The sequence below is a fragment of the Macaca nemestrina genome, chromosome 1 (assembly GCF_043159975.1).
Source record: "Macaca nemestrina isolate mMacNem1 chromosome 1, mMacNem.hap1, whole genome shotgun sequence".
Classification (NCBI taxonomy): domain Eukaryota; kingdom Metazoa; phylum Chordata; class Mammalia; order Primates; family Cercopithecidae; genus Macaca; species Macaca nemestrina.
This window is the reverse complement of record NC_092125.1, coordinates 86,855,959-86,879,199: the sequence shown is the minus strand read 5'-3', so window position 1 is coordinate 86,879,199 and position 23,241 is coordinate 86,855,959. Positions and strand designations below refer to the sequence as shown.

The 23,241-nt window shown below is 55.7% G+C and overlaps 1 non-coding gene and 8 pseudogenes across 1 annotated transcript; all 9 read left to right on the top strand.

The window, feature by feature from the left end:
• The first annotated feature begins 1,631 nt into the window (after nt 1-1,631).
• LOC112429558 (5S ribosomal RNA) lies at nt 1,632-1,749 on the top strand (annotated as a pseudogene).
• A 1,657-nt stretch (nt 1,750-3,406) lies between these two features.
• LOC112429559 (5S ribosomal RNA) lies at nt 3,407-3,525 on the top strand (annotated as a pseudogene).
• Nucleotides 3,526-5,234: 1,709 nt separating this feature from the next.
• On the top strand, nt 5,235-5,354 carry LOC112429542 (5S ribosomal RNA; annotated as a pseudogene).
• Nucleotides 5,355-7,676: 2,322 nt separating this feature from the next.
• Nucleotides 7,677-7,794, top strand: LOC112423273 (5S ribosomal RNA; annotated as a pseudogene).
• Nucleotides 7,795-10,342: 2,548 nt separating this feature from the next.
• On the top strand, nt 10,343-10,462 carry LOC112429562 (5S ribosomal RNA). Its single transcript, XR_003021835.1, has one exon. It is a non-coding gene; the product is annotated as a 5S ribosomal RNA (ribosomal RNA).
• A 2,071-nt stretch (nt 10,463-12,533) lies between these two features.
• LOC112429556 (5S ribosomal RNA) lies at nt 12,534-12,643 on the top strand (annotated as a pseudogene).
• Nucleotides 12,644-15,097: 2,454 nt separating this feature from the next.
• LOC112429555 (5S ribosomal RNA) lies at nt 15,098-15,206 on the top strand (annotated as a pseudogene).
• Nucleotides 15,207-19,846: 4,640 nt separating this feature from the next.
• On the top strand, nt 19,847-19,965 carry LOC112429546 (5S ribosomal RNA; annotated as a pseudogene).
• A 2,521-nt stretch (nt 19,966-22,486) lies between these two features.
• Nucleotides 22,487-22,606, top strand: LOC112423259 (5S ribosomal RNA; annotated as a pseudogene).
• Nucleotides 22,607-23,241: the final 635 nt, after the last annotated feature.

Here is a 23,241-nt window from a genome sequence, read left to right as displayed (position 1 = left end):
GTAGGCGCCGGTTGCCTGCCGTTCATGGTACCTTTCCATTCCCGGAACGCCCAGGCAATTCAATCCACTCATCGGGCACCACCGCAACCTTCCAAACCGGGGAAAGGAGCGGGCAGGGGCAGCGGGTGCCACACACGCCGGCCACGACCTCCACTCCAGATCGCAGCGGCTGCTTTATCCGGGGAAGGACATTGCTTCGCCAGCCACCAAGAAACTGTCCCTGTGCACCCAGATTCCCATTGCCACCATCTTCGTGTAAACTCCAGCCCCGAGGATACGCCAGAGACCCAGGCCTCGTGCCCCGTGGGCACGGCCCGTTCCACGGATCCCGCTAAACTGGCGGGCGCACTCTGCGAATCAAGGGGCACACCGCACCGCATCAAGAGCACAGGGAGGTGCCAAAAAAGGAAGGAGCCTAAATCAAGGGGCACACCGCACCGCACCGCACCAAGAGCACAGGGAGGTGCCAACAAAAGAAGGAGCCTAAATCAAGAGGCATACCGCACCGCACCAAGAGCACAGGTAACTGCCGACAAAGGAAGGAGCCTACGATACCCACCTCCAAAACAAGCAATTAATCCAAGACAATCTCTGTATCAGCGCTGCGTTGCTCCTCTCGCATGGATGGCCTGGCCACCCTGTTCTGACCCAGCCCAAGGCCCCTCCAGCCTATCCCGGTCTGCTCAAAACGGCCCTGCCTACAGGAGCAGGGCATTCCGTCTCCAAGTCTCTATCACTCTGGATCTCTAGCTCCCTCCCCCTCTCTCTTCTGGGTTTGCCCTTGCACCTCCCACTACTTCTGCCGCCTTCCCTCTGTCTCTCTGTCTCTCTCTCTTTCTCTGTCCCACTATCTCTCTCTAAATCTCTGTCTGTCTCTTTCCCTCTCCCCTTCCCCTGTTTCTCTCCATGGATGTCTCTCTCTCTCCTTCAGTTTCAATATCTCCATCCATCTCTTCCTTACTGTCCTTCAAGCCGTTTGTGTGTGCGTGCATGCTTGCGTGTGTCTGTGCGCGCGCGCGTGTGTGTTCCTGCGCGTGACAGCAAGGGTGTGTCTGTGTGTGGGGCTGTGGATTTGCTCCTGGTAGTGTTGGCGTGTGTCTGGGTTTCTCTTAGCCTCTCTCGCTGGAGATCAGGCTGCTGGCTCTAGGGCCAGACCGGGTCAAAGCAGGGCCATCCCCCAAACCCCAACCCCCAACGCCCTCTTGCCCACCGGCCGGGTCTTGGTCGGGATAAATGACCATTGTGTTGGCATTGTGAGAAAAAGTCCATGCGCTGCTCAGCCGCCTGTTCGCCCTTGGCCAGCCCTGAGGGCTCTGGCTGGGTGGGGCAAGAGGGGGCCTCGCAGGAGCTCCTGAGCCGCCATGGATCTAAAAGAATACTTCCTAGACAGGGCGGAAGACCGGACGGGGTCCGGGATCGTGGGCCCTGGGCCCTGACGCCTCGGAGCATTCCCTGTTCCGAGCGGGCCCTACGTGGTGGAAACTCGGGAGCTCGGGAGCCGGGGGAAGGCCGAGGGCGAGCTTCTCGGGGGTTTGAATATGAGCCCGGCGTCCCCGGGCTGGCGGTGCCAGCTGGGAGCCGGCAGGCATGGGAAGGCAGGGCTCTTGGGGCAGCCAAGTGCCTCTGCCGGCGGCTACAGGCATGCCACCTGAACCCGCCCGATCTCGTCTGATCTCTGAAGCTTAGCAGCGTGGGGCCTGGTTAGTACTTGGATGGGAGACCGCCTGGGAATACCTAGTGCTGTAGGCTTTTTTGTTTTCTTTTTCGTCTTTCTTTCTTTTCTACCTGCCTTTCATTCCCCTCTTCTCTGTTTCTTTCTTTCTTTTCTTTCTTTCACTTTCTTTCTTTCACTTTCTTTCTTTCCTTCTTTCTTTCTTCTTTTTCCTTCTTTCTTTTCTTTCTCTCTCTTTCCTTCTTTTTTCTTTTCTTTCTCTTTCTTTCTTCTTTATTTTCTTTCAGTCTTTCTTTCTCTCTGTCCTTTCTGTCCTTCTTTCTTTCTCTTTCTTTCCTTCTTTTCTTTTTTCTTTGTTTTCTTTCTTTCTTTCTTTTCCTTCTTTCTCTCATTCTTTCTTCTTTCTTTCCTTCTCGCTTTCTTCTCTCTCTTCCTCCCTCCCTCCCTGCCTTTCTTTCTTTCTTTCTTTCTTTCTTTCTTTCTTTCTTTCTTTCTTTCTTTCTTTCTTTCTCTTTCTCTCTCTCTCTTTCTCTCTTTCTCTCTTTCTCTCCTTTCTTTCTTTCATTCTTTCTTTCTTTCTCTCTTTCTCTCTCTCTTTCTTTCTTTCTTTCTTTCCTTCTTTCTTTCTTTCTTTCTTTCTTTCTCTCTCTCTCTCTTTCTCTCTTTCTCTCCTTTCTTTCTTTCATTCTTTCTTTCTTTCTCTCTTTCTCTCTCTTTCTTTCTTTCTTTCTTTCTTTCTCTCTCTCTCTCTCTCTCTCTCTCTCTCTCTCTCTCTCTCTCTCTTTCTTTCTTTCCTTTCTTTTCTCTTCCAGACGGAGTTTCGCTCTGTCACCCAGACTGGAGTGCAGTGGTGCGATCTCTTCTCACTGCAAGCTCCTCCGCCCGGGTTCACGCCATTCTCCTGCCTCAGCATCCCGAGCAGCTGGGACTACAGGCGGGGCCACCACGCCCGGCTCATATTTTGTAGTTTTAGTAGAGACGCGGTTTCACCGTGTTAGCCAGGCTGGTCTGGATCTCCTGACTACGTGATCCACACGCCTCGGCCACACAAAGTGCTGGATTACAGGAGTGATCCACTGCACCCGACCTGATGTAGGCTTTTGTGGATTCCCCTCTCCCTCCCTTCCTCCTACTGTCGCCATGCTTCCCGACCTCCCCTGACTCTGCTCCCACTTTATCGCGCCCCTACACCCCCGTCGCAGTCGGGGATCTCCTTCTATGGGTGCGCCACCAAAGCACCACCTGGCAGCAGCATTCCACCGCTTCTGCCTAGCCGCCGCCCGGCCAGGAGCTCGGATCCAGCCTGGAAGGGCAGGGGGCCAGACCCCAAAGGCGCAGGCCCAGTTGTTGGCATTGTGAGGAAAAGGCCACGCGCTGCTGGGCCTCCTGTTCGCCCTTGGCCAGCCTTGATGACTCTGGCTGGGTGCGGCAAGAGGGGGCCTTGCAGGAGCTCCTGAGCCACCAGAGATCCAAAAGAATACCTCCGCGACACGGCGGAGGACAGGACGTGTTCATAGGATGGTGGGCCCTGGGCCCTGATGCCTCGGAGCACTCCCTGTTCCCAGCGGGCCTGACGTGGTGGAAGCTCGGCAGTTCGGGAGCCGGAGGAAGGCCGCGGAGGAGCGGCTCGGGGGTCCCAATACAAGCCGGGAGGCCCCGGGTGGGCGATGCCGGCTGGAAGCCGAGGGGCATGGCTGGGCTGGGCTCTTGTGGCGGCCAGGCACCTCTGCCGGCGTCTATGGCAATACCACCCTGAACGTGCCCCATCTCGTCTGATCTCGGAAGGTAAGCAGGGTAGCACCTAGTTAGTCTTTGGATGGGAGACCACTTGGGAATATCGGGTGCTGTAGTCATTATTGCTTTCTTTCTTGTCTTTCTTTCTTTTCTACCTTCATTTCTTTCCTTCTCTCTTTCTCTCTTCTTTCTTTATTTCTTTTCTTTCTCTCTCTCTCTTTCTTCTTTCTTTCCTTCTTTCTTTTCTTTCTTTCTTTCTTTCTTTCTTTCTTTCTTTCTTTCTTTCTTTCTTTCTTTCTTTCTTTCTTTCTTTCTTTCTCTCTTTCTCTCTTTCTCTCTTTCTCTCTCTCTTTCTCCCTTTCTTTCCTTTCTTTCCTCCTTTCTTTTTCTTCCAGATGGAATCTCGCTCTGTCACCCATGCTGGAGTGCAGTGCCGCAATCTCGGCTCACTGCAAGCTCAGCTTCCCAGGTTCACGCCATTCTCCTGCCTCAGCCTCCCGAGCACCTGGGACTACCACGCCCGGCTGATGTTTTGTAGTTTTAGTAGAGACGGGGTTTCACCGTGTTACCCAGGCTGGTCTGGATCTCCTGACCTCGTGATCCACCCTCCTCGGCCTCCCAAAGTGCTAGGATTACAGGCGTGATCCACCGCTTGCTGTAGGCTTTTGTGACTTCCCCCTTCCCTCCCTTCCCCCTACTGTCGCCATGCTTCCCAACCTCCTCTGACTCTGCTCCCCCTTTATCGCCTGCCTACACCCCCACTGCAGCCGGTGACCTCCTCCTGGGGGTCTGCCACCAAAGCACCACCAGGCGGCAGCATCCCACCGCTTCCACCTCGCCGCCTCCACTCCAGGAGCCCGGCTCCAGCCTGGGAGGGCAGTGGCCCGGACTCCAAAGGCGCAGGCACGGGTTCCCTGCTGTTCGCGGTGCCTTCCCGCTTCCGGAACGCGCAGGCGATTCAATCCACTCATCAGACCCCGCTACATCCTTCCAATACGGTTAAAGGGGCCGACAGGGGCAGCGGGTGAGACACATGCCAGCCAAGACCTCCGCTACAGAACGCAAGTGCTACTTTATCTGGGGGAAGGACATTGCTTCGGCAGCTACCAGGAAAAGAGTCCCTGTGCACCTGGATTCCCATTGCCACCAACTTCGTGTAAACTCGAGTCCCGAGGAACAAGCCGGAGACACGGCTCCCGCCAAACGGGCGGGCGCACTCTGGAAATCTAAGGGTCCACCGCACCGCACCAAGAGCACCAAGAGCACAGGCAGCTGCCAGCCGAGGAAGGAGCCCACGAAAACCACCTCCAATGGAAGCAATTAATCTAAGACAAAACCCGACTCACCCGGGATGACGCTGCCGGCTCTATTGCCAGCCCAAGGCAAAGTAGGACCATCCCCCAATCCCCAATCGCCACGCCCTCTTGGCCAGAGACCGGCTCCTGGTTGGGACAAGCGACCATTCTTTGGGCGTTGTGAGACAAAGGCCACACGCGCCTGGGCCGTCTGTTCGACCTTGACCAGCCCTGACGTCTCTGGGTTTGTGGGGTAAGCAGGGGCCTCGCAGGAGCTCCTGAGTGACCAGGGATCCAAAAGAATACCTCCGGGACAGGGCGGAGTACCGGTCCTACGATCGTGGGCCCTGGACCCTGAGGCCTCCAAGCACTGAATGTTCCGATCGGGCCCAACGTGGTGGAAGCTTGGCAGCCCGGGAGCCGGGGGAAGGCCGAGAGCCAGTGTCACGGGGGTCCTGATCCGAGCCCGGCGGCCCCGGGCCGGCGGGCATGGCTGGGCCAGGCTCCTGGGGCACCCAGCTGCCTCTGCCCACATCCTCGGCCATACCACCCTGAATGCCCCGGATCTCGTCTGATCTCGGAAGCTAAGCAGGGTCGGGCCTGGTTATTACTCGGATAGGAGACCGCCTGGGAATACCGGGCGGTTTAGGCTTTTTTGCTTTCTTTCTTGTCTTTCTTTCTTTTCTACCTTCCTTTCTTCCCTTCTGTCTCTCTCTCTTCTTTCTTTCTTTTCTTTCTCTCTCTTTTTCTTTCTTCTTTCTTTTTCTTTCTCTCTTCCTTCCTTCTTTCCTTCCTTCCTTCTTTCTTTTCTTTCTTTCTTTCTTTCTTTCTTTCTTTCTTTCTTTCTTTCTTTCTTTCTTTCTTTCTTTCTTTCTCTTTCTTTCTTTCTTTCTTCTTTCCTTTCCTCTTTCTTTCTTTCCCTCTTTCTTTTCTTTCTTTCTCTTTCTTTCTGTCTTTCTTTTCTTTCTTTCTCTCCCTTCCTTCCTTCCTTCCTTCCTTCCTTCCTTCCTTCCTTCCTTCCTTCCTTCCTTCCTTCCTTCCTTCCTTCCTTCCTTCCTTCCTTCCTTCCTTCCTTCCTTCCTTCCTTCCTTCCTTCCTTCCTGTCTTTCCTTCTTTATCTTCCAGATGGAGTCTCGCTCTTTCACCCAGGATGGAGTGCAGTGGCGCTATCTCGGCTCACTAAAAGCTCGGCCTCCCGCGATCACGCCATTCTCCTGCCTCAGCCTGGGACTACAGGTGCCCTTCACCACGCCCGGCTCATGTTTTGCAGTTTTATTAGAGACGCGGTTTCACTGTATTAGCGAGGCTGGCCTAGATCTCCTGAAGTCCTGATCCACCCGCCTAGGCATCCCAAAGTCCTGGCATTACAGGCTTGATCCACCACACTTGGCCTACTGTAGGAGCATACCACTGCTCACGCCTCGCAGCCGCCCTGCCAGGGCCCCTTCTCCAGCCCCGGAGTGCAGGGGGCCTGACCCCAAAGGCGCAGTCGCGGGTTCCCTGCAGTTCGTGGTGCCTTCCTGCTCCCCGAAGGCCGAGGCAATTCATTACACTCATCCGGCACCCCTGTAATCTTCCAAACCGGGGGAAGGGGTGGCCAGGGTCAGCGGGTGCCACACACACCAGCCAAGACCTCCACTCCAGAATTCAGTGCCTGTTTTATCAGGGGGAAGGACATTGCTATGCCAGCCACCAGGAAAATAGTCCCTGTGCACCCGGATTCCCATTCCCACCAAACTCGTGTAAACTAAAGTCCCGAGGACACGCCAGAGACCCAGGCCTTAGGCCCCGTGGGCACACCCGGTGTCATGGCTCCCGCCAAAGGGGCGGGGGCACTCTGCAAATCCAAGGGCCCTCTGCACCGCACCAAGAGCCCAGGGAGGTGCCAACAAAAGAAGGAGCCTATGAAACCCACCTCCAAAACAAGCAATTAATCCAGGACAAAATCGGTCTCAGCGCTCCATTACTCCTCTCACATGGACGGCCTGGCCACCCTGTTCTGGCCCAGCCCAATCCCCCTCCACCCTATCCTGGCCTGCTCAAAAGGGCCCTGGCCTACGGAGCGTGGCACGCCCTCTCCAAGGCTCTATCGCTCTCGCTCTCTAGCTTCTTCCCCCTCTCTCTTCTGTGTTTGCCCCTGCACCTCGCGCTCCTGTCGCCTTCCCTCTGTCTCTCTGTCTCTCTCTCTTTCCCTGTCCCTCTTTCTTTCTTTGCCTCTCTGTCTCTTTCCCTCTCCCCCTCCCCTGTCTCTCTCGATCGCTGTCTCTCTCCCTCCCCCAGTTTCAATCTCTCCATCCATGTCTTCCTTGCTCTCCCTCAAGACGTTTGTGTGTGCGTGCGTGTGTGTGTGAGTGCACGGGCGCGTGTGAGTTTCCACACGCGAGCACCCGGGTGTGTCTGTGTGTGGGGCTGTGGATTTCCTCCTGGTTGTGACAGGGTGTGTCTGGGTTTCTCTCAGCCCCTCTCACCGGGGATCCGGCTGCTGGCTATAGTGCCAGGACGGAGCAAAGCAGGGCCATACCCCAACCCCCAACTCCCCACACCATCTTGCCCAACAGCCAGGTCTTGTTGGGGAAGAGCGACCGTGGTGGTGGCCTTATGAGAAAAAGTCCACGTGCCTCTGGGCCAGCTGTTCGCCCTTGGCCAGCCCTGACGGCTCTGGCTGGGTGAGGCAAGAGGGGGCCAGGCAGGAGCTCCTGAGCGACCATGAATCCAAAAGAATACCTAAGCGACAGGGTGGAGGACTGGACGGAGTCTCAGGATCATGGTCCTGGGCCCTGACGGCTCGGAGCACTCCCTGTTCTGAGCGGCCCGATGTGGTGGAATGTCCGGAGCTCTGGAGCCGGGGGAAGGCCACGGGCGAGCGGCTTGGGGGTCCCGATCCGAACCCGGCAGCCCCAGGCTGGCAGTGCCGGCTGGAAGCCGGCGAGCGTGGCTGGGCTGGGCTCTTGGGGCAACCAGGAGCCTCTGCTGGTATCTACAGCCATACCACCCTGAATGCGCCTGATCTCGTCTGATCTCGGAAGCTTAGCAGGGTCTGGCCGTTTAGTACTTGGATGGGAGACCGCCTGGGAACACCGGGCGCTGAAGGCTTTTTTGCTTTCTTTCATGTCTTTCTTTCTTTTCTACCTTTCTTTCTTCCCTTCTCTCTCTCTTCTTTCTTCTTTCTTTCTTTTCTTCTTTCTTCGTTTTCTTTCTCTTTTTTCTTTCTTCTTTCTTTTTCTTTCTCTCTTTCCCTCTTTTCTTTCTCTCTTTCTTTCTTCTCTCTTTCCTTCTTTTCTTTCTTTCTTTCTCCCTTCCTTTCTTTCATTCTTTCTTTCCTTCTTTCTATATTTCTTGCTCTTTCTTTCTTCCTTCCCTTCTTTCTTTTTTCCTTCCTTCTTTCTCTTTCTTTCTTCCTTCCTTTCTTCTTTCTTTCCTTCTTTCATCTCCCTTTCTTTCTTTCTTTCTTTCTTTCTTTCTTTCTTTCTTTCTTTCTTTCTTTCTTTCTTTCTTTCTTTCTTTCTTTCTTTCTTTCTTTCTTTCTTTCTTTCTTTCTTTCTTTCTTTCTTTCTTTCTTTCTTTCTTTCTTTCTTTTCCAGATAGAGTCTCACTCTGTCACACAGGCTGGAGTGCAGTGGTGCGACCTCGCCTCACTAAAAGCTTGGCCTCCTGGGTTCACGCCATTCTCCTGCCTCAGCCTCCCAAGAAGTGGGGACTACAGGCCCCCACCCACCACCACACCGGGCTCATGTTTTGTAGTTTTAGTAGAGACGGGGCTTCACCCTGTTAGCCAGACTGGTCTGGATCCCCTGACCTCGTGATCCACCCTCCTCGGAATCCCAGCCTGCGGTGGTTACAGGCGAGATCCACCGCGCAAGGCCTGCTATAGTCTTTTGTGGCTTCCCCCCTCCCTCCCTTCCCCCTACTGTCGCCATGCTTCCCAACATCCCCGGACTCTGCTCCCACTTTATCGCCCGCCTACACCCCCGCCACAGCCGGGCACATCCTCTTGGGGGTCCGCCACGAAAGCACAACCGGGCAGCAGCCTCCCACCTCTTCCGCCTCGCCGCTGCCAAGCCAGGAGCCCGGGTCCATCCCCAGAGGGCAGGGGGCGGGATCATAAAGGCGCAGGCGCAGGTTCCCTGCCATTCGCGCTGCCTTCCCGCTCCCAGAACTCCCAGGCGATTCAATGCACTCATCGGGCGCCGCCACAACCTTCCAAACCGGGGGAAGGGGCGGGCAGGGGCAGCAGGTGCCACACCACGCCAGCCAGGACCTCCGCTCCAGAACGCAGGGACCGCTTTATTGGGGGAAGGACATTGCTTTGCCAGCCAATAAGAAAACAGTCTCTGTGCACCCGGATTCCATTGCCACCAACTTCGTGTAAACTTCAGTCCCGAGGACATGAAAGAGACCCAGGCCTCAGGCACCGTGGGCACTCCCGGTGTCATGGCTCCTGCCAAACGGGCGGGTGCACTCTGCAAATCAAGGGGCTCACTGCACCGCACCAAGAGCACAGGGAGGTGCCAACAAAGGAAGGAGCCTACGAAACCCACCTCCAAAGCAAGCAATCAATCCATGACAAGACTCGTCTCAGCGCTCCATTGCTCCTCTCGCATAGACGGCCTGGCCAAGCTGTTCCGGCCTACCAAGCGCCCTCCACCCTATCCCGGCCTGATCAAAAGGGCCCCGCCTACCGGAGCAGGTCGCTCCCTCTCCAAGTCTCTATGGCTCTCGCTGTCTAGCTCCATCCCCCTCTCTCTTTTGGGTTTACCCCTTCAGGTCGCGATACTTCTGTCGTCTTCCCTCTGTGTCTCTGTCTCTCTCTCTCTCTTTCTCTGTCCCTCTCTCTTTCTCTACCTCTCTGTCTCTTTCCTTGTCCCCGTCCCCCGTCTCGCTCGATCGCTGTCTCTTTCCATCCCTCGGTTTCAATCTCTCCATCCATCTCTTCCTTGCTCTCCTTCAACCCGTTTGTGTGTGCGTGCATGTGTGTGTGTGCGTGTGTGTGTGTGCGTGTGTGTGTGTCTGTGTGCACGCGCGCATGTGTAGGATCCTGCGCGCGCGAGGTCCCAGGTGTGTCTGTGTGTGGGCCTGTGGATTTGCTCCTGATGGTGGTGGGGTGCATCTGGGTTTCTCTCAGCCCCTCTCGCCGGAGATCAGGCTGCCGGATCCAGTGCCTGCCCGGGGCAAATCAGGACCATTCCCCATTCCCCAAAACCCCACACCCTCTTGCTCACAGGCTGGGATTTGGTCGGGACAAGCGACCGTGGTCGGGGCATTCTGAGAAAAAGGCCACGCTCTGCTGGGTTGGCTGTTCGCCGTCGACCAGCCCTGATGGTTCTGGGTGGGTGGGGCAAGAGGGGGCCTCTCAGAAGCTCCTGAGCGGCCATGGATCTAAAAGAATACTTCCTAGACAGGGCGGAGGGCCGGACAGGGTCCCAGGATCATGGGCCTTGGGCCCTGACGCCTCAGAGCACTTCCTGTTTCCAGCAGGCCCGACGTGGTGGAAGCTCTGGAGCTTGGGAGCCGGGGGAAGGCCTCGGGCAATCGAATGGGGAGTCCGGATCCGAACCCGGCGGCCCCGGGCTGGTGGTGCTGGTTGGAAGCCGACGGGCATTTCTGGGCCCGACTCTTGGGGCAGCCAGGCGCCTCTGCTGCCATCTACGGTCATACCACCCTGAACGCGCCCGATCTCATCTGATCTTGTGAAGCTATGCAGGGTTGGGCCTGGTTAGTACTTGGATGGGAGACCGCCTGGGAATACCGGGTGCTGTAGGGTTTTTTGCTTTCTTTCTGGTCTTTCTTTCTTTTCTACCTTCCTTTCTTCCCTTGTCTCTCTCTTCTTTCTTTCTTTCTTTCTTTCTTTCTTTCTTTCTTTCTTTCTTTCTTTCTTTCTTTCTTTCTTTCTTTCTTTCTTTCTTTCTTTTTCTTTCTTTCTTTTTCTTTTTCTTTCTTTCTTTCTTTTCCTTCTTTCTCTCTTTCCTTGTTTACTTTCTCTCTCTCTCTCTCTCTCTCTCTCTCTCTCTCTTTTGCTTGCTTGCTTGCTTTCTTCTCTTTTTCTGTCTTTCTTTCTTTTTCTTCCAGACAGGGTCTGGCTCTGTCACCCAGGCTGAAGTGCAGTGGCACAATCTTGGCTCACTGCAAGGTTCGCTTCCTGGGTTCACACCATTCACCTGCCGCAGCCTCCCGAGCAGCTGGGACTACAGGCGCCCGCCACCCCACCCGGCTCATGTTTTGTAGTTTTATTAAAGACGGGGTTTCACCGTGTTAGCCAGGCTGGCCCGGACGTCTGACCTCGTTATCCAACCGCCTCAGCCTCCTAAAGTGCTGGGATTATAGGCGTGATCCACCATGCCCGGCCTGCTGTAGGCTTTTGTGGCTTCCCCCCTCCCACCCTTCCCCCTACGGTAGCTATGCTTCCCAACTTCCCCTGACTCTGCTCCCCCTTTATCGCGCACCTAAACCACTGCTGCAGCCTGGGACCTCCTCCTGGGGGTCCACTAACAAAACACCACAGAGCAGCAGCATCCTACCGCTTCTGCCTGGCCACCGACCCGCCAGTAGCCTGGCTCCAGTCCAGGAGGGCAGGCGGCTGGACCCCAGTAAAACAGTCCCTGTGCACCCGGATTCCCATTGCCAACACCTTCGTGTAAACTCCAGTCCTGAGGACATGCCAGAGGCGCAGGCCTTGAGCCCAGTGTTCAGGCCCGGTGCCACCATACCAGAGAAGAGGGAGGTGCCAACAAAGAAAGGATCCTAGGATACCCAAATCCAAAGCAAACAATTTATCCAAGACAAATCCCATCTCAGCGCTCTGTTGCTCCTCTCCCATGGGTGGCTTGGCCACCCTGTTCTGGCCCAGCCCAAGCCCCTGCCACCCTCTCCTGGCTTGCTCAAAAGGGCCCTGCCTACCTCAGCAGGGTGCTCCCTCTCCAAGGCTCTATGGGTCTTGCTCTCTAGCTCCCTGCCCCTCTCTCTTCTGGGTTTGCCCCTGCAACTCACACTACTTCTCTCACCTTCCCTCTGTCTCTCTCTCTGTCTCTTTCTCAGTCCCTCTCTCTTTCTTTGCCTCTCTGTCTCTTTCCCTCTCCCCCTTCCCTTTCTCTCTCGATTGCTGTCTCTCTCCCTCCCTTGGTTTCAATCTCCCCATCCATCTCTTCCTTGCTATCATTCAAGCCACTTATGTGGGTGTGCATGTGTGTGTGTGTGTGTGTGTGTCTGTGTGCGTGCGTGCTCGCGTGTGTGGGTTCCCGCATGCAAGCACCCGGGTGTGTCTGTTTGTGGGGTTATGGATTTGCCCCTGGTGGATATGGGGTGTGTCTGGGTTTCTCTCAGCCCCTCTCACCGGGGACCACACTGCCTCTCTAGGGCCAGCCGGGGGAAAAGCAGGAGCATCCCCAAAGCCACAACCCCCAAGGCTGTATTGCCCACCGGCTGGGTCTTGGTTGGAGCAAGTGACCCTGCTGGGGGTGTTGTGAGAAAAGCCCTGGGCGGCTGGGCCGGCTGTTTGAACTTGGCCAGCCCTGACAGCTCTGGGTGGGTGGGGCAAGAGGGGGCCTCACAGGAGCTCCTGAGTGGCCAGGGATCCAAAGAAATACTTCCGTGACAGGGTGGAGGACCTGACGGGGTCCCAGGATCTTGGACCCTGGGCCCTGATGCCTGGGAGCACTCCCTGTTCTGAGTGGGCCGACGTGGTGGAAGCTCGGGAGCTCGGGAGCTGGAGAAGGCCGCGGGCGAGAGTCTCAGGGATCCTGATCCGAGCCTGGTGGCCCCGAGCTGGCGGTGCTGGCTGGAAGCCGGCGGGCATGGCGGCGCTGCACTCTTGGGGCAGCCAGGCATCCTCTGCTGGTGTCTACTGCCATACCACCCTGAATACGCCTGATCTCCGAAGCTAAGCAGGATCTGGACCTGGTTAGTACTTGGATGGGAGACTGCCTGGGAATACCAGGTGCTGTAGACTTTTTTGCTTTCTTTCTTGTCTTTCCTTCTTATATAACTTCCTTTCTTCCCATCTCTTTCTCACTCTTCTTTCTTTCTTCTTTCTTTCTTTCTTTCTTTCTTTCTTTCTTTCTTTCTTTCTTTCTTTCTTTCTTTCTTTCTTTCTTTCTTTCTTTCTTTCTTTCTTTCTTTCTTTCTTTCTTTCTTTCTTTCTTTCTTTCTTTCTTTCTTTCTTTCTTTCCTTCCTTCTTTTCTTTTTCTTTCTTTCTTTCTTTCCTTCCTTCCTTCTTTCTTTCTTTTCTTTTTTCTATCTTCCTTTCGTTCTTTCTTTCTTCTATCTTTCCTTCTTTCTTTCTCCTTCCTTCCTTCCTTCCTTCCTTCCTTCCTTCCTTCCTTCCTTCCTTCCTTCCTTCCTTCCCTCCTTTTTCTTCCAGACGGAGTCTCACTTTGTCACCCAGGCTGGAGGGCAGTGGCTGATCTCAGCTCACTAAAAGCACGGCCTCCCAGGTTCTTGCCATTCTCCTGCTTCAGCCTCCTGAGCAGCTGGGACTACAGGCACTCGCCACCACGCCCCGCTCATGTTTTGTAGTTTTACTAGAGACGGGGTTTCATCATATTAGCCAGGCTGGTTTAGATCTCCTGAACAGGTGATCCACCCACCTCGGCATCCCAAAGTCCTGGGATTACAGGCGTGATCCACCGCGCCCGGCCTGCTGATGGCTTTTGTGGCTTCCCCCCTCCCTCCCTTCCCCCTACTGTCGTCATGCTTCCCAACCTCCCCTGACTCTGCTCCCCCTTTATCGCCCACATACACCCCCGCCGCACCTGGGGATCTCCTGCTGCGGGTCCGCCAACAAAGCACCATGGGGCAACAGCATCCCACCTCTTCTGCCTAGCCGCGGCCCAGGCAGGAGCCCGCCTCCAGCCCGAGAGGGGAGGGGGCCGGAACCCAAAGGCGCAGGCGCGGGTTCCCTGCCGTTTGCAGTGCCTTCCCGTTCCCGGAACGCCCAGGCGATTCAATCCACTCATTGGGCGCTGCCGCAACCTTCCAAACCGGGTGAAGGGGCGGGCAGGGGCAGCAAGTGCAACACACGCCAGCCAAGACCTCCGCACCAGAACACAGGACCTGCTTTATCCGGGGGAAGGACATTGCTTCACCAGCCACCAGGAAAACAGTCCCTGTGCACCTGGATTCCCATTGCCACCAAGTTCTTGTAAACTCCAGTCCAGACGACACGCCAGAGAACCAGGCCTCTGGCCCTGTGGGCACACCTGATGACTCGGCTCCCGCCAAACGGGCTGGCACACTCTGCAAATCAAGGGGCCCACTGCACCGCACCAAGAGCACAGGGAGGCGCCAAGAAAGAAACGAGCCTATGGAACCCACATCCAAAGCAAGCAATTAATCCAAGACAAACCAGGTCTCAGCGCTCCACGTTGCTCCTCTTGCGTGGACGGCCTGGCCACCCTGTTCTGGCACAGCCCAAGTCCCCTCCACTCTATGCCAGCCTGATCAAAAGGGCCCTGCCTACTGGAGCAGGGCGGTGTCTCTCCAAGGCTCTATAGCTCTCACTCTCTAGCTCCCTCCCCCTCTCTCTTCTGGGTTTGCTCCTGCTTCTCTCGATATTTCTGTCGCCTTCCCTCGGTCTCTCTGTCTCTCTCTTTCTCTGTCCCTCTCTCTTTCTCTGCCTCTCTGTCTGTCTCTTTCCCTCTCCGCCTCCCCCCGTCTCTCTTGATTGCTGTCTCTCTCCCTCACTTGGTTTCAATTTCTCCATCCATCTCTTCCTTACTCTCCTTTAAGCCGTTTGTGTGTGTGTGCATCTGTGTGTGTGTGTGTCTGTGTGTGTCTGTGTGTGCGCGCACGCACGTGTGTGGGTTCCCTCACGCGAGCGCTCAGATGTGTCTCTGTGTGGGGCTGTGGATTTGCTCCTGGTGGTGGTAGGGTGTGTCTGGATTTCTCTCACTCTCGCCGGGGATCAGGTTGCCAGCTCAAGTGCCAGCTCAGGGCAAAACAGGGCCAGCCCCATCCCCAACTCCCCACCCCTCTTGCCCACCAGCCGGTCCTTGGTTGGGACAAGTGATCGCGGTGGAGGCGTTGTGACAAAAAGGCTACGTGCGGCTGGGCCGGCTGTTTGCCCTTGGCCAGTCATGACGGCTCTGTGTGCGTGAGGTAATAGGAGGCCTCACAGAAGTTCCTGAGCGGCCAGGTACCAAAAGAATACCTCCCCGACAGGGTGGAGCACCAGACGGGGTCCCAGGATCGTGGGGCCTGGGTCTTGACGCCTGGGAACACTCCCTGTTCAGAGCGGGTGTGATATGGTGGAAGCTTGGGGGCTTGGGAGTCAGGGGGAAGGCTGCGGGCCAGGAGCTCGGGGGTCCCAATCCCAGCCCGACGGCCCCGGGCCTACGGTGCTGGCTGGAGTCCAGCAGGCATGGCTGGGCCAAGCTCTTGGGGCAGACAGGTGCCTCTGCCGGCATCTACCACCGTACCACCCTGAACGCACCTGATCTCGGAAGGTAAGCAGGGTGGGGCCTGGTTAGTACTTGAATGGGAGACCCTCTGGAAATACCAGGTGCTGTAGGCTTTTCTGATTTCTTTCTTTTCTACCTTCCTTTCTTCCTTTCTCTTTGTCTTCTTCCTTCCTTCCTTCCTTCCTTCCTTCCTTCCTTCCTTCCTTCCTTCCTTCTTTCTTTCTTTCTTTCTTTCTTTCTTTCTTTCTTTCTTTCTTTCTTCTTTCTTTCTTTCTTTCTTCTTTCCTTTCTTTCTTTCTCTTTCTTTCTTGCATTCTTTCTTTCTTTCTTCTTTCTTTCCTTCTTTCTTTCATTTCTTTCTTTCTCTCTTTCTTCCTTTCTTCCTTCTTTTCTTTCTTTCTTTCTTTCTTTCTTTCTTTCTTTCTTTCTTTCTTTCTTTCTTTCTCTCTCTCTCTTTCTCTTTCTTTCTTTTCTTTTCTTTTCTTTCTTTTCTTTTCTTTTCTTTTCTTTCTGAGTCTTGCTCTGTCACCCAGGCTGGAGTGCAGTGGCGCGATCTCGGCACACTGCAAGCTCCGCCTCCCGGGTTCAGGCCATTCCCCTTCCTCAGCGTCCTGAGTAGCTGGGACTCCAGGCACCCATCACGACCCCAGGCTCATGTTTTGTAGTAGTAGAAGAGAGGAGGTTTCACTGTGTAAACCAGGCTGGTCTGGATCTCCTGACTTCGTGATCGAAACGCCTCGGTCTCCCAAAGTGCTGGGATTACAGGCGTGATCCAGCCCGCCTGGCCTGCTGTAGGCTTTTGTGACTTCCCCCCTCCGTCCCTTCCCCCTACTGTCGCCATGCTTCCCAACCTCCCCTGACTCTGCTCCCCCTTTATCGCCCAACACCCCCGCCGCAGCCGGGGACCTCCTTCTTGGCGTCTGCCACCAATGCACCACCGAGCAGCAGAATCCCACTGCTTCCTCCGCGCTGCCGCCCCACCAAGAGCCCGGCTCCAGTCCAGGAGGGCAGGGGGCTGGACCCCAAAGGCCCAGGCGCGGGTTCCCTGCCATTCGCGGTGCCTTCCCGCTCCAGGAACGCCCAGGAGATTCAATCCACTCATCGGGCGCCGCCACAACCTTCCAAACGGGGGAAGGGGTGGGCAGGGGCAGTGGGTGCCACACACACCAGCCAAGACCTCCACTCAATAACGCAGGTGCTGTTTTATCCAGGGGAAGGGCATTGCTACGCCAGCCACCAGGAAAGCAGTCCCTGTGCACCCGGATTCCCAATTGCCACCAACTTCGTGTAAACTCCAGTCCTGAGGACACGCCAGAGAACCAGGCCTGGGGCCCCATGGGCACACCCGTTGCCATGAATCCCTCCAAACGGGCAGGCGCAGTCTACAAATCAAGGGGACCACCACACCGCACCAAGAGAACAGGGGGATGCCTAGGAAACCCACCTCCAAAGCAAGCAATTAATCCAAGACAAATCCCGTCTGAGCACACCGTTGCTCCTCTCGCACGGAACGGCTTGCCACCCTGTTCTGGCCCAGCCCAAGCCCCCTCCACCCTATCCTGACCTGCTCAAAAAGGCCCTGCTTACCGGAGCAGGGAGCTCCCACTCCAAGGCTCTATTGCTCTCTCTCTCTAGCTCCCTCCTACTCTCTCTTCTGGGTTTGCCCCTGCCCCTCGTGCTGCTTCTGTCGCCTTCCCTCTGTTTCTCTGTCTCTCTCTCTCTTTGTCTGTCCCTCTCTTTCTCTGCCTCTCTGTCTGTCTCTTTCCCTCTCCCCCTCCCCTGTTTCTCTCGATCGCTGTCTCTCTCCCTCCCTCGGTTTCAATCTCTCCATCCATCTCTTCCTTGCTCTCTGTCAAGCCGGTTGTGTGTTTGTGCATATGTGTGTGTGTATGTGTGTGTCTATGTGTGTCTATGTGTGTGTGCGTGCGCGCTTGTGGGATCCCGAGCGAGATCGCCCAGCTGTGTCTGTGTGTGGGGCTGTGGATTTGCTCCTGGTGGTGGTGGGGTGTGTCTGGGTTTCTCTCAGCCCGTCCTGCCGGGGATCAGGTTGCTGGCTCTAGTGACAGCCAGGGGCAAAGCAGGGTCATCCCTCAACCCCGAACCCCCCTCGCCCTCTTGCCCACCAGCCGGGTCTTGGTCGGAACAAGCGACCGTGGTGGGGGCGTTGTGAGAAAGAGGCCACAAGCGTCTGGGCCGGCTGTTGGAACTTGGGCAGTCCTGACAGCTCTTGGGTGGGTGCCGCAAGAACGGGCCTCGTAGGAGTTCGTGATTGACCAGAAATCCAAAAGAATACCTCCGCTACAGGGCGGAAGAGGGGACGGGGTCCTAGGATCTTGGACCCTGGGCCCTGACGCCTCAGAGGTCCCGATCTGAGCCCAGCGTCCCCGGGCTGGCGGAGTCGGCCGCAAGCCGGCGGGCATGGCGGGGCCCAGCTCTTGGGGCAGCCAGGCGCCTCTGCTGGTGACTATGGACATACCATCCTGTACAGGCCCAATATCATCTGTTCTCGTTGAAGCTAAGCAGGGTCGGTTCTGGTTACTTACTTGGATGGGAGACAGCCTGGGAATACTGGGCGCTATAGGCTTTTTTGCTTTCTTTCTTGTCTTTCTTTTATACTACCTTCCTTTCTTCCGTTCTCTCTCTCTTCTTTCTTTCTTTCTTTCCTTCTATTTTTCTTTTCTTTCTCTATATCTTTCTTTCTTTCTTCTTTCTTTCCCTCTTTCTTTTCCTTCCTTCCTTCCTTCCTTCCTTCCTTCCTTCCTTCCTTCCTTCCTTCCTTCTTTCTTTCTTTCTTTCTTTCCTTCTTTTTTTTTTTCTTCCAGACGGAGTCTCGCTCTGTTACCCAGGCTAGAGAGCAGTTGCGCGATCTCGGCTCACTGCAAGCTCCGCCTCTCGGGTTCACGCCATTCTCCTGCCCGAGAAAGGGGTTTCCACTGTGTAACCCAGGCTGGTCTGGATCCCCTGACCTCCTCATCCATACACCTCGGCCTCCCAAAGTGCTGGGATTACAGGCGTGATCCACTGCGCCGGACCTGCCGTAGGCTTTTGCTTCTTCCCCCCTCCCTCCCTTCCCCCTACTGTCGCCATGCTTCCCAACCTCCCCTGACTGCTCCCACGTCATCGCCCACCTACACCGCAGCCGCAGCCGGGGACCTCCTCCTGGGGGTCCGCCACCAAAGCACCACCGGGCAGAAGTATCCCACTGCTTCCGCCTAGCCGCCGCCCAGCCAGGAGCCCATCTCCAGCCCGGGAGGGCAGGGGACCGGACCCCAATGGCTCAGGCGCCGGTTTCCTGCCGTTCGCGGTGCCTATCCCCTTCCAGAATGCACAGGCGATTCAATCCACTTATCGGGCGCCACCACAGTCTTCCAAACCGGGGGAAGGGGCAGACAGGGTCAACGGGTGCCACACATGCCAGTGAAGACCTCCGCTCCACAACACAGGTCCTGTTTTATCGGGTGGGAAGGACATTGCTATGCCAGCCACCAGGAAAACAGTCCCTGTGCACCCAGATTGCCATTGCCACCAACCTCGTGTAAACTAAAGTCCTGAGGACATGCCAGAGACCCATGCCTCTGGTCCCGTGGGTACGCCCGGTGCCACGGCTCCCGCCAAATGGGCGGGGGCACTCTGGAAATCAAGGGGCCCACGGCACCACGCCAAGAGCACAGGGAGGTGCCAACAAAGGAAGGAGCCTAGGAAACCCACCTCCAAAGCAAGTAATTAATCCAAGACAAAATCGGTCTCAGCGCTCCGTTACTCCTCTCGAATAGACGGCCCGGCCACCCTGTTCTGGCCCAGCTCAATTCCCCTCCACCCTATCCCGGCCTGCTCAAAAGGGCCCTGCCTACTGGAGCAGGGCGCACCCTCTCCAAGACTCTATCACTCTCGCTCTCTAGCTCCCTCCCCATCTCTCTTCTGGGTTTGCCCCCGCACCTCGCACTACTTCTGTCACCTTCCCTCTGTCTCTCTGTCTCTCTTTCTCTGTCCCTCCCTCATTCTCTGCCTCTGTCTGTCTCTTTCCCTCTCCCCATCCCCTGTCTGTCTCAATGGCTGTCTCTCTTCCTCCCTCAGTTTCAATCTCTCCATCCATCTCTTCCTTGCTCTCCTTCAAGCTGTTTGTGTGGGCGTGCATGTGTGTGTGTGTGTGTGTGTGTGTGTGCATATGCGTGCGTGCATATGTGGGTTCCCGCACGCAAGGGCCCAGGTGTGTCTGTGTGTGGGGCTGTGGATTTGCTTCTGGTGGTGTTGGGGTGTGTCTGGGTTTCTCTCAGCTCCTCTCACAGGGGATCAGGCTGCCGTCTCTAGTGCCAGCTCCAGGCAAAGCAGGGTCATCCCTCAACCCCAAATACCCCTCGCCTTCTTGCCCACCGGCCAGGTCTTGGTCGGAACAAGCGACCGTGGTTGGGGCGTTGTGAGAAAGAGGCCACGCGCTGCTGGGCCGGCTGTTCGAACTTGGCCAGTCCTGACGGCTCTGGGTGTCTGTGGCAAGAGGGGGCCTCGAAGGAGTTCCTGAGCTACCAGGGATCCGAAAGAATACCTCCGCAACAGGCCCTGATACCTCGGAGCACTCCTTGTTCCGATCGGGCCGGACGTGGTGGAAGCCCGGCAGCTCGGGAGCTGGGGGAAGGCCGCGGGGGAGATGCTAGTGGGTCCTGATCCACGCCCGGCTGCCCCGGACTGGCGGGGATGGCTGGAAGCCGGCGGGCATGGCTGCACCCGGCTCTTGGGGAAGCCAGACGCCTCTGTAGGTGTCTACAGCCATACTACCCTGAACGCGCCCGGTCTTGCCTGATCTCGGAAGCTAAGCAGTGTTGGGCCTGGTTAGTACTTGAATGGGAGACTGCATGGAAGTACCGGGTGCTGTAGGTGTTTTTGCTTTCTTTCTTTTCTACCTTCCTTTCTTCCCTTCTCTCTCTTCTTTCTTTTTTTCTTTCCTTCCTTCTTTCTTTCTTCTTTCCTTCTTTCTTTCTTTTCTGCCTTTATTCTCTCTTTCTTTTCTTTCTTTTTCTTTTCTTTTCTTTCTTTCTTTCTTTCCTTCTTTCTTTCTTTCTTTTTCTTCCTTCCTTCCTTCTTTCCTTCCTTCCTTCTTTCCTTCCTTCCTTCCTTCCTTCCTTCCTTCCTTCCTTCCTTCCTTCCTTCCTTCCTTCCTTTCTTTCCTCCTTCCTTCCTTTCCTCCTTCCTTCCTTCCTTCCTTCCTTCCTTCCTTCCTTCCTTCCTTCCTTCCTTTCCTTCCTTCCTTCCTTCCTTCCTTCCTTCCTTCCTTCCTTCCTTCCTTCCTTCCTTCCTTCCTTCCTTCCTTCCTTCCTTCCTTCCTTCCTTCCTTCCTTCCTTCTTTCCTTCTCTTCCAAATTCAGTCTCAGTCTGTCACCCAGGCTGTCTGGCAGTGGTGCGATCTCGGTTCACTGCAAGCTCTGCCTCCTTGGTTCACCCCATTCTCCTGCCTCAGCCTCCAGAGCAGCTGGGACTACAGGCGCCTGCCCCCACGCCGGGCTCATGTTTTGTAGTTTTAGTAGAGACGGGATTTCACCGTGTTAGCCAGGCTGGTCTGGATCTCCTGCCATCCTGATCCACCCGCCTCGGGCCCCCACAGTGCTGGGTTTACAGGCATGATCCACCGCACCCAGCCTGCTGTAGGCATTTGTGGCTTGACCCTTCCCTCAATTGCCCCTACTGTTGCCATCCTTCCCAACCTCCCCTGACTCTGCTATCCCTTTATTGTCCACCTACACCACCGCAACAACCAGGGACCTCCTCCTGGGAGTCCGCCAACAAAGCACCACCGGACAGCAGCATCCTACTGCTTTCGCCTCGCCCACACCCTGCCAGGAGCCCGGCTCCAGCCTGAGAGGGCAGGGGGCCGGACACCAAAGATGCAGGCGTGGGTTCCCTGCCGTTCCCGGTGTCTTCCCACTCCCGGAATGCCCATGCGATTTCATCCACACATTGGGCGCTGTGGCAACCTTTCAAATCAGGGGAAAGGGCGGGCAGGGGCAGCGGGTGCCACACACGCCAGCCAAGACCTCCGCTCCAGAACGCAGGGGCTGCTTTATCCAGGGGAAAGACATTGAATCGCCAGCCACCAGGAAAACAGTGCCTTTGCACCTGGATTCCCATTGCCACCAACTTTTTGTAAACTCCAGTCCTGAGGACACACCAGAGACCCAGTCCTCGGGACCCGTGGGCACCCCCGGTGTCACATCTCCCGCCAAATGGGCTGGCACACTCTGTAAATCAAGGGGCCCACCGCACCGCACCAAGAGCACAGGGAGGTGCCAACAAAGGAACAAGCCTACGAAACCCACATCCAAGGCAAACAATTAATCCAAGACAAAACCTGTCTCAGTGCTCGGCAGTTCTCCTCTCACATGGAGGGCCGGACTACCCTGTTCTGGCCCAGCCCAAGCCTGCTCCACCCTATCCCCGTCTGCTCAAAAGGGCCTTGCCAACCAGATCAGGGCGGTGTCTCTCCAAGACTCTATCGCTCTCGCTCTCTAGCTCCCTCCCCCTCTAGCTCCCTCTCCCTCTCTCTTCTGGGTTTGCCCCTGCACCTCGTTCTACTTCTGTCGCCTTCCCTCAGTTTCTCTGCCTCTCTCTTTTTCTCTCTCTGTCTCTCTCCCTCTCCACCCTCCTCTCTCTCCATCGCTGTCTCTCTCCCTCCCTCCATTTCAATCTCTCCATCCATCTGTTCCTTGCTCTCCTTCAAACTGTTTGTGTGTGTGTGCATCTGTGTGTGTGTATGTCTGTGTGTGTGTTTCTGTGTGTGTGCGCACTCGTGTGTGTGGGTTCCCACACGGGAGCGCCCGGGTGTGTCTGTGTGTGGGTCTGTGGATTTGTTCCTGGTGGTGGTGGGTTGTGTCTTGGTTTCTCTGAGCCCTTCTCACTGGATATCAGGCTGCCGGCTCTAGTGCCAGCTCTAGGCAAAGCAGGGCCATCTCCCAACCTCCAATCCCCCACACCCTCTTGCCCGCCGGCAGGAACTTAGTCCAGACAAGCCACCATGGTTGGGGCGTTGTGACAAAAGGGCCATGAGCAGCTCGTCTGGATGTTCGCCCTTGGCCAGCTCAGGCTACTCTGGGTGGGTGGAGCAAGGGGAGGCCTCAGAGGAACACCTGAGCAGCCAGTGATCCAAAAGAATACCTCCGTGACAGGGCGCAGGACTGGACGGTGTCCCAGGGGCTCGTGGGCCCTGGGCCCTGACACCTCGGAGCACTCAATGTTCCGAGCGGGCCTGACATGGTGGATGCTCGGCAGCTCGGGAGCGGGTAAGGCTGAGAGCCAGCGCCCCAGGGGTCCCGAGAGGAGCCCGGTGGCCCAGGGCTGGCGATGCTGGCTGGAAGCCGGTGGTCATGGCTAGGCCGGGCTCTTGGGGCACCCAGGAGCCTCTGCCCACGTCTACGGCCATACTACCCTGAATGTGCCTGATCTTGTCTGATCTCCTAAAGCTAAGCAGGGTTGGGCCTGGTTAGTACTTGGTTGGGAGACTGCACGGGAATACCGGGTGCTGTAGGCTTTTTTACTGTCTTTCTTTCTTTTCTATCTTCCTTTCTTCCCTTTTCTCTCTCTCTCTCTCTTATTTTTTGCTTTCTTTCTTTTATTCTTTCTTTTCTTCTTTCCTTCCTTCCTTCCTTCTTCTTTCTTTCTTTCTTTCTTTCTTTCTTTCTTTCTTTCTTCTTTCTTTCTTTCTTTCTTTCTTTCTTTCTTTCTTTCTTTCTTTCTTTCTTTCTTTCTTTCATTCTTTCCTCTTTCTTTCCTTCTTTCTTTCTTTCTTTCTTTCTTCTTTCTTTCTTTCTTTCTTTCTTTCTTTCTTTCTTTCTTTCTTTCTTTCTTTCTTTCTTTCTCTCTCTCTCTCTCTCTCCCTCTCTCCCTCCCTCCCTCCCTCCCTCCCTCCCTCCCTCCCTTCCTTCCTTCCTTCCTTCCTTCCTTCCTTCCTTCCTTCCTTCCTTCCTTCCTTCCTTCCTTCCTTCCTTCCTTCCTTCCTTCCTTCCTTTTTTTCCTTCTTTCTTTCTTTTTCTTCCAAACGGAGTCTCGCTCTGTCACCCAGGCTGTAGTGCAATGGCGCAATCTCATCTCACTGCAAGCTCCGCCTCCCGGTTCACGCCATTCTCCTGCCTCAGTCTACCGAGCGGCTGGGACTACACACCACCA